Raw genomic sequence first — 9346 nt, 5'->3', positions numbered from 1 at the left:
CTGTAACTTCTTTAGAGCCCACACTATGGCCAGACACTCCTTCTCAATGGTGGCATATGCCACCTCTCTGGGCAGCAGTTTGCGGCTTAGATATACTACCGGGTGCTCATCGCCCTCCTCTCCCACTTGGCTGAGTACAGCTGCAATGCCAAAGTCTGAGGCATCAGTCTGCACCAGGAACTTTTTTGCATAGTCTGGAGCGACAAGTATAGGAGCGCTGGCTAGTGCAGTCTTTAATGCCTGAAACGAGACCTCACAGGCAGGAGACCAGACTACCAGCACAGACTGTCGCTTCTGGGTCAAGTCAGTCAGGGGTTTGGCAATGGCGCTATACTGAGGGACAAACTTTCTGTAGTAGCCTGTGGTGCCTCCCTGCCTGGCCTCCCCCAGGAGATCAGGCAGAGCAGTGCTCGCTGGATCCCCCATCGGTGGGCTGCAAATGACCAGCACCGACGCCACACTCGGTGCTATGTACTCCTTCAGCATGTTTATGTGATAAGTCTTATTTCTACCTGTACAACATAGTTGCATTCGTTCATCTTTCGCAGTACCGGATATATATTTATAGAGGCAGAGGGAAAAGACTGGGAGATTCACCTGCAGCATTTTCTGTTTGTGTACCGAGAGGTGCCGCAAGAATCTACAGGCTTCTCTCCCTTTGAGCTGCTATATGGTCGCAGGTTACGGGGACCTCTGAACCTATTCGGTGAGGGATGGGAAGGGGAGACTACCACTACTGATGCTTCTGTGCTTCAGTATGTGATAGATCTCAGAGACCAGTTAGAGATGCTCATGGGGTTGGCACAGAACAACCTTAGTGCTGCTCAGACCAAGCAATCAGAATGCCCGTAGCAGAGAGTTCATCCCAGGACAGCAGGTACTTGTTCTCAAACCCATTCGGGAGAACAAATTAATGGCTGCCTATATTCCCGGGGTACCACTAGCTGTCTCTTCCCCATCCATACCTCATCTAACCCGGTGGTCCCTTGCTCTCTGTATAGAAGCCCGCGGTGCCACAAGAAGTAATCAGACTCCTTGCTTGGCTTAGACTCGGACGCCCGCAGTCTCGTGCCCTCCAAGCTGGGATCAGATCGCACCGCATCCCTAAACTGGGCACCTAACTCTGGCCACCCCCTGGTCACATCTGAGTCAGAGGGACAGGGAACAGGTACAGGGAACAGTAAGTCAGTGTCAGAAAGCGACTGAGTCTGGCTTACCTGTCTGGTCTCTGCAGAGACTACTGGAACTGTAGGTCCCAAATGCAGGGGGACAGGGGCTGGTTCTGCTTCGATCCTTGCTGACTGGCTCCTGGTGATCGCTGCAACAGGTGCCAGCTCAGTGGTAAAAACACAGGTAATGTGTCGTAGGTCGTTACCCAGCAAGACCTCAGCATCTAACCCAGGCAAAACCCCCACCTCCCTCGTGCCACGTCCGGCACCCCAGTCCAAAAAGACCTGGGCAACCTGGAGTGACCGCGGTCCTCCGTCTGGCATGGTCACTTGCATCCCGGTGCCCGGAAGCAAATCCTCTGGCCGCACCATATCAGGGCGAACCAGAGTCACTGTGGCACCGGAGTCTAGCAAGCCGTCCGCCTGCCGGTCTCCGATGGTCACCTTCCGCAGATGCTTCTGACGGACATCGTTGGGCTGCATCCCGACTGGAGCAACCTGATGCCACCTCAGGACCAGCAGCGGAGAGTGGGGGACAAGTGCAGTCTCTCCGCTGGGCATCCCTTTGTGGGCTGGTTCCACGGCTGTACTTGGCTTCTCTGTGTGTGCCAGTCGCACACAGGTGACCGGCCTCGCAGCTGGTGAGCGTTGCCCCTGATGGGGTCCCTTGTACCGGTCCCGGTCCGGACAATCTGGCCGAGATGTCCAACTTTATTGCATGAATAACACCGTCTCTCATGCTTGAACTCTGCAGCCTTGGGTGTGCTGTTTGCTGCCGCAGGCTGGTGTGTCCACGGAGGGGTAGTCTTATCGCTCTGGGCCGCACGGCCCGCTCCTTTGGGTGCTACAGGGTCCTTCATTGCAACTCGGCTGGCCACATACTCATCTGCCATTCTCTCTGCATCCTCATAGGTCTGAGGTTTATGGTCATAGACCCATCCCCTCACATCTGTGGGAAGCTGCTGCAGCAGCTGCTCTTGGAAGAATAAGTCCAGCAGGGTATGGAATTTTGTAACCCCATTCCCCTCCACCCACTGAGTCCCGTGCAAAGCCATCCTACTGGCATAGGTGCTGTATGACTCTCCGGGGAGTACAACCCTTGTCCGGAACTTGCCCCTGTAAGATTCTGGGGTCAGGGCATACTGGGTTAGCAGCTTGCTTTTCACATGACCGTAGTCATCGGCATCCACGCATGGAATACCCATCACAGTCCATTTGGCTTTGCCAGATAAGTGGTCGCAGTCTGACCACCCAGTCCCTTCTTGGAATTCGGAACCGGGAACACTGCGTCTCGAAGTCATTCAGGAATGCATCGAGGTCATCTGTGCCATCCACGCAGTTGCTGAAGCTGTGATGATCCGCCCGGGAAAGACCTTGTTCCCCGTTTGCAAGGTAGGAGTTGTGGGTTCTTCCGAGCACTGCTATCAGGAGCTGTACCCGCTCCGCAGTGCTAACACCCGTTCCCCATGTAGCCAGAAGTGCAGTGAGCCCAGGGACGGCACGCTCGGCAGCCGCAGCTGCTACCTCATCCGCAACCCCTGGCGCCAAGCCACCCACGACCGAGGGGTCACTAGCACTCTCCTCGTGTCCTTGTAGCCCCGGAGCTGGAGGGACCTCCTGCACTCCGGGCTGAATAGCGTCAGCCAACACAGCAGCTAAGGGGACTTGCCCCTCTGGTAGGACCCTGCGGTCCTCATGATGCTCCAAATCCTTCTCCAGTTGTGCCTTTGACCGCCCATCTGTCGGTAAGCCATACCCCGCACATTTTTTTCCACGACTTTCTCTCTGGTCCACGACCTGAACCTTCCTGAGCGATCGCTCATGGTGCCCTCGGGGTATGGGTGAAGGGAAAAGTGAAGTCTCTTGTGCTCTTTAGAAGTGTGTGTCAGTTCCTACTTGTCTGAGGAGCTCGCAAGCTACAAGGTCCTCACTATATTACAGAGCCCGCAGGAAACTGCAATATAGGTTCAATCAGTATCCCACCAGCTGCCACCAGTTTTTTAAAAGCCTGTCATGATGACACCAACTTTTATCAACACATTTATATTTCTGGGTACTTGATTGAACAGAACAAGTTGCAAAATAAATTGTGGTTTATTTCCTTAATAGACAAACACACGACATCTGCAGAATACACTTGAAAACAACACTTACTGGAATAAGGGAATGAAAGAAATTGTCCTTTGAAACAAAAGAAATTGTCCTCTGCTTGCAAGCGCAAGAAATGCAGCCTTGGTTTTAAAAGTCCTGTGGTTATGTGGTTATTAACCCCTTCACTCCTGGGCTGGTTGCTGCTGTACTGGAACAAAGTCTTGCATCTTTACATCATGGATTAAAATTCAGGAATCACACTGGGGATAATTGGGGAGCCACAGTTATAGACTGCCCAAAGCTATCTTTAACATGTGGATCCAATCCCCTCGTGGGAACAAAAAACCCACGAATAGCCAAGTTACCCACAGTTCATAAGACCGGTCAAAAGGGCTGTTCGGTACCACTTAGCATACCTGGGCTACACCCATAACTTGGGGCCACTGTGTCTGGTTTCTGACTCAAAGGTGTCACTAGCCTGACATCTGCTGTGCATCAGTATGCCAGTATTGTATACATTATGGGTCTCTGGGTCTTTTCATAATTGACACTCTTTTAGACAGGGGGACTCTAAATCTGTGAGAGCCTTTTGAGGCTCCGTCATAAAAATTACTACAGCCCTTTGAGGCTTGGTCATAAAAATAGCCCCAGCTCATTCACCCATATCACAGCTGGATGTCCAAGTAATTCCTGCTTGGATTTACAAAAAAAAACCTGCCTTACATTTAAGATCTGCCATCATCTGTCGGTTAGAGGGTATGGCAAGCAATGCATCTTGTCTTTTACCCTCGCAGACAGGGAATGGCCTGCAAATGGGGAATAAAAATGGCGGGGACAGGGCAACAACAGTAATGCATAGCAAATCAGGTATTAACCCTTTCCTCCCCGTCACAATAGTGTAGCAAGGTACAGTGACAGTACTTCATGCGTATCATCGTGGGGCGTGCCACGGGGGCAAAGCCTGGGCACGGTGCGTGCGGTGTCCCCCAAACTGGCAGCGCGATGTGCGTCTGCCGTCTCGTCACAGGATGCGTCGCGGGGAAGTGGCCGAAGTCCAATCCTCACAGCGCCAGACTTCAGCTCTGTAGTTAGAGTAATTTATAATCACGATCCCTCTGCCTGTGTGGGCGAGTTTGATAATGATCTCTGTATTGGAGCGTCAGTCTGTAATTGCTGGTATTTCCTCCCTTGTGATGTTGTGGGGTGAGTTTAGTTTGCCACTGAAATACAACAATAACATAAGCAATCAGTGTGAGAGAGTTACTGTCCCGCAGAGCTTACACTCTATATATACACTCACTAGTTCTATATATAACAATGTAATCAGTGAGTTACTGTCCCGCAGAGCTTACACTCTATATATACACTAACACTACTATATATAACAATGTAATCAGTGTGAGAGTTACTATCCCGCAGAGCTTACTATATATAGGTCCCATTTTGGAGGACCGAAACATTGGGTTTCTTGATGTACCACTAATTTCACCAATACACTTTGTGAAGGTTTCTACAATTGAGTGCTGTCTCTTGCTTTACCAGACCTTGGAACGGTAATGTGTGTGTGTGTGTGTGTGTGTGTGTGTGTGTGTGTGTGTGTACACACACACTCTATATCTCTCGCTGGGAGGCAATATCCTCACAAATTAAGTTTATTGCAAGTTTGAATGCTTTTCTGCACTTCTAATTAGAAACGTTTACTGAATACCCGATTTGTTACACATCTTACATGTGTATCCTGTCTCTTTACATTCTTAAACTAAATCTGATGTTTGAAAATCATTTTTTGTGTCCGATGTTAATGAATTTCTTTACTCAAATGTTTTTCCCCAGCTGATGGATTCGTGAGCAGGAATTCCCCTGAAGGATATCAAATTTTGCTCTGTTTTGCTCTGTTCACCAGATTGTGTAATGGAAGATACCAGTGTTACCCAAATGTATCCCGGAGCAAATCACATTAGTCAGGATATACCAAACCAGCGTCTGAGAGAAACTGTGAGCATTATGGTTAAGGAATCAGCTACACAGGAAGAAGGAAATCTCCCAGACTCCCACATTTATAACATCAGAGAACATACAGGAACAGAATATGCATCTACTCCTATTACAATGTGTAACAAAGGAAACGTGTATGCAGGGAACGTTCACAAGAGCTTGTCCGTAAAAGAAAAACCATTTGTATGTTCTGAATGTGGGAAATGTTTCACGTAACTTTAATCTTGTTGCACATCAGAGAAGTCACACAGGAGAAAGACCCTTTGCATGTTCTGAATGTGGGAAATGTTTTACCCAGAGCTCTGCTCTTGTTACACATCATAGAAGTCACACAGGAGAAAGACCCTTTGTATGTTCTGAATGTGGGAAATGTTTTACCCTGAACTCTCATCTTGTTACACATCAGAAAATTCACACAGAAGAAAAACCCTTTGTATGTTCTGAATGTGGGAAATGTTTTACCCAGAACTCTAATCTTGTTACACATCAGAGAAGTCACACAGGAGAAAGACCCTTTGTATGTTCTGAATGTGGGAAATGTTTTACCCTGAACTCTCATCTTGTTACACATCAGAAAATTCACACAGAAGAAAAACCCTTTGTATGTTCTGAATGTGGGAAATGTTTTACCCAGAACTCTAATCTTGTTACACATCAGAGAAGTCACACAGGAGAAAGACCCTTTGTATGTTCTGAATGTGGGAAATGTTTTACCCTGAACTCTCATCTTGTTACACATCGGAGAAGTCACACAGGAAACAGACCATTTGTATGTTCTGAATGTGGGAAATGTTTTACCCAGAACTCTACTCTTCTAACACATCAGAGAATACACACAGGAGAAAAACCCTTTGTATGTTCTGAATGTGGGAAATGTTTTACCCAGAACTCTACTCTTCTAACACATCAGAGAATACACACAGGAGAAAAACCCTTTGTATGTTCTGAATGTGGGAAATGTTTTACCCAGAACTCTAATCTCGTTACACATCAGAAAATTCACACAGGTGAAAGACCATTTGTATGTTCTGAATGTGGGAAATGTTTTACTCTGAACGCTAATCTCGTTACACATCAGAGAAGTCACACAGGAGAAAGACCATTTGTATGTTCTGAATGTGGGAAATGTTTTGCAGATAACTCGAATCTTGTTGCACATCAGAGAAGTCACATAGGAGAAAGACCATTTGTATGTTCTGAATGTGGAAAATGTTTTACCCTGAACTCTCATCTTGTTACACATCAGAAAAATCACACAGGAGAAAAACCATTTGTATGTTCTGAATGTGAGAAATGTTTCACATGTAACTCTGATCTTGTTATACATCAGAGAATACACACAGGAGAAAGACCCTTTGTATGTTCTGAATGTGGGAAATGTTTTACCCAGAACTCTTCTCTTGTTAGACATCAGGGAAGTCACACAGGAGAAAAACGATGTTTGCTCTAAATGTCGTCAATGTTTTGCTCACACAAGTTTACTTTGTAATATAGCACTCTGAAAATTATTGATTTTATTTTTGGGAAAAAAATGTTCTAAAAACATAATACATTTCTAAACTATTATGAAAAGAATGCATTTCTTGTAATTGTGGTGTTAATGAATATACAAGGGGTAGGTCTCCATTTTGTGTGCTACGCATTATGTCTGCAAGCATGACCATAATGACTTTTGCCTTAACAGCCTAAAATCGTAAACAACTTGTTATTGTTTTAGAGAACTGCTTATAGAGCTAAAACTTGTTATTGTATACAACTTGTTATTGTATAAGGAACCGCTTACACCTTATTTTAGTATCAAGGACTTTCTGTTGACACTTTTCCTAGAAAATTTTAACCCCCCCAGCATATTGTTTCTGTTGAATAACAATATGTGACAATGACTCATAACAATAAGATAAGATGTCATTGACGTATGTAAACTTGTGATACATACTGGAACGTTCCGGGGTACGTCACAAATGCCTTGCGTGTCCAAATCAATTACTCCTTCCGCACAGTCCATGTTTCCATTCCAGCACAGCACACTAGATCGTGGGTGTTCCTCCTGGACCAAGGGAGAGGTCGCGACTGTGAGACGGAAAGCGAGAAATTTTCATGTGGGGAATAATTTGCTTTTTATTATTTAATTTAGAAAAATGTAAGGAAAGAGTGGAATTTTTATTATTTTGTTTTGAAGGAAAAAAAAGTACCAGTAATTGGAAATTCCTTATAGGATCATTTTTCTATAAATCGTTTATAATGGACGTCTCTAGTTTATTTCCATAAGTTTGAGTTCGAAAATAGGTGTTGTCAGGTTCTTTATAACGCCCTGGTCCGCAGTACCCATGCACAACCACCCGGAGTGCTGCTGAATCCTGTCCTTTATGAGATCCAGTTCTTCGGTTCTTCTCACTCTGGAACCTGATACCCTGCATCAGTCTCCTGTCTCTCAGCCTGCCCTATATAACCCTCCCCTTCCTGTCTCTCAGGCTGCCCTATATAACCCTCCCCTTCCTGTCTCTCAGCCTGCCCTATATAACCCTCCCCTTCCTGTCTCTCAGGCTGCCCTATATAACCCCCCCTTCCTGTCTCAGTGCCTGCCCTATATAAACCCCCCTTCCTGTCTCAGCCGGCCCTATATAACCCTCCCCTTCCTGTCTCAGCCTGCCCTATATAACACTCCCCTTCCTGTCAGTGCCTGCCCTATATAACCCTCCCCTTCCTGTCTCAGTGCCCTATATAACCCTCCCCTTCCTGTCTCAGTGCCCTATATAACCCCCCCTTCCTGTCTCAGTGCCTACCCTATATAACCCCGCCCTTCCTATCTCAGCCTGCCCTATATAACCCTCCCCTTCCTAACTCAGTGCCCTATATAACCCCCCCTTCCTATCTCAGCCTGCCCTATATAACCCTCCCCTTCCTATCTCAGCCTGCCCTATATAACCCTCCCCTTCCTATCTCAGCCTGACCTATATAACCCTCCCCTTCCTGTCTCTGCCTGCCCTATATAACCCTTCCTGTCAGCCTGCCCTATAAAACCCTCCCCTTCCTGTCTCAGCCTGCCCTATATAACCCTCCCCTTCCTGTCTCTCAGCCTGCCCTATATAACCCTCCCCTTCCTGTCTCAGTGCCCTATAAAACCCTCCCCTTCCTGTCAGTGCCTGCCCTATATAACCCTCCCCTTCCTGCCTCAGTGCCCTATATAACCCTCCCATTCCTGTCTCCGTGCCCTATATAACCCTCCCCTTCCTGTCTCAGCCTGCCCTATATAACCCTCCCCTTCCTGTCTCTCAGCCTGCCCTATATAATCCTCCCCTTCCTGTCTCTCAGGCTGCCCTATATAACCCTTCCCTTCCTGTCAGTGCCTGCCCTATATAACCCTCCCCTTCCTTTCTCAGTGCCCTATATAACCCTCCCCTTCCTGTCTCAGTGCCCTATATAACCCTCCCCTTCCTGTCTCAGTGCCTGCCCTATATAAACCGCACCTTCCTGTCTCAACCTGCTCTATATAACAGTCCGATTCCTGTCTCAGTGCCTACCCTATATAACCCTCCCCGTCTCAGTGCCTGCCCTATATAAACCCCCCCTTCCTGTCTCAGCCTGCCCTATATAACCCTCCCCTTCCTGTCTCAGTGCCCTATATAACCCTCCGCTTCCTGTCTGTCAGCCTGCCCTATATAACCCTCCCCTTCCTGTCTCAGCCTGCCCTATATAACCCTCCCCTTCCTGTCTCAGTGCCCTATATAACCCTCCCCTTCCTGTCTCAGTCTGCCCTAAATAAACCCTCCCCTTCCTGTCTCTCAGCCAGCCCTATATAGCCTGCCCTATATAAACCCCCCTTCCTGTCTCAGCCGGCCCTATATAACCCTCCCCTTCCTGTCTCTCCGCCTGCCTATATAACCCTTCCTGCCTCAGTGCCCTATATAACCCTCCCCTTCCTGTCTCAGCCTGCCCTATATAACCCTCCCCTTCCTGTCTCTCAGCCTGCCCTATATAATCCTCCCCTTCCTGTCTCAGTGCCTGCCCTATATAACCCCCCACTTCCTGTCTCAGCCTACCCTATATAACCCTCCCCTTCCTATCTCTCAGCCTGCCCTATATAACCCCCC

The 9346-nt window shown here is 47.7% G+C and overlaps 1 pseudogene; it reads left to right on the top strand.

The window, feature by feature from the left end:
• The first annotated feature begins 5088 nt into the window (after positions 1–5088).
• Positions 5089–9346, top strand: part of LOC142471326 (uncharacterized) — a 75494-nt pseudogene continuing 71236 nt past the window's right edge.

Source organism: Ascaphus truei, chromosome 20 (genome assembly GCF_040206685.1).
Source record: "Ascaphus truei isolate aAscTru1 chromosome 20, aAscTru1.hap1, whole genome shotgun sequence".
In the NCBI taxonomy this organism is placed as follows: domain Eukaryota; kingdom Metazoa; phylum Chordata; class Amphibia; order Anura; family Ascaphidae; genus Ascaphus; species Ascaphus truei.
Note: the sequence above shows the minus strand (reverse complement) of the source record. Positions and strands in the feature narration are given on the sequence as shown.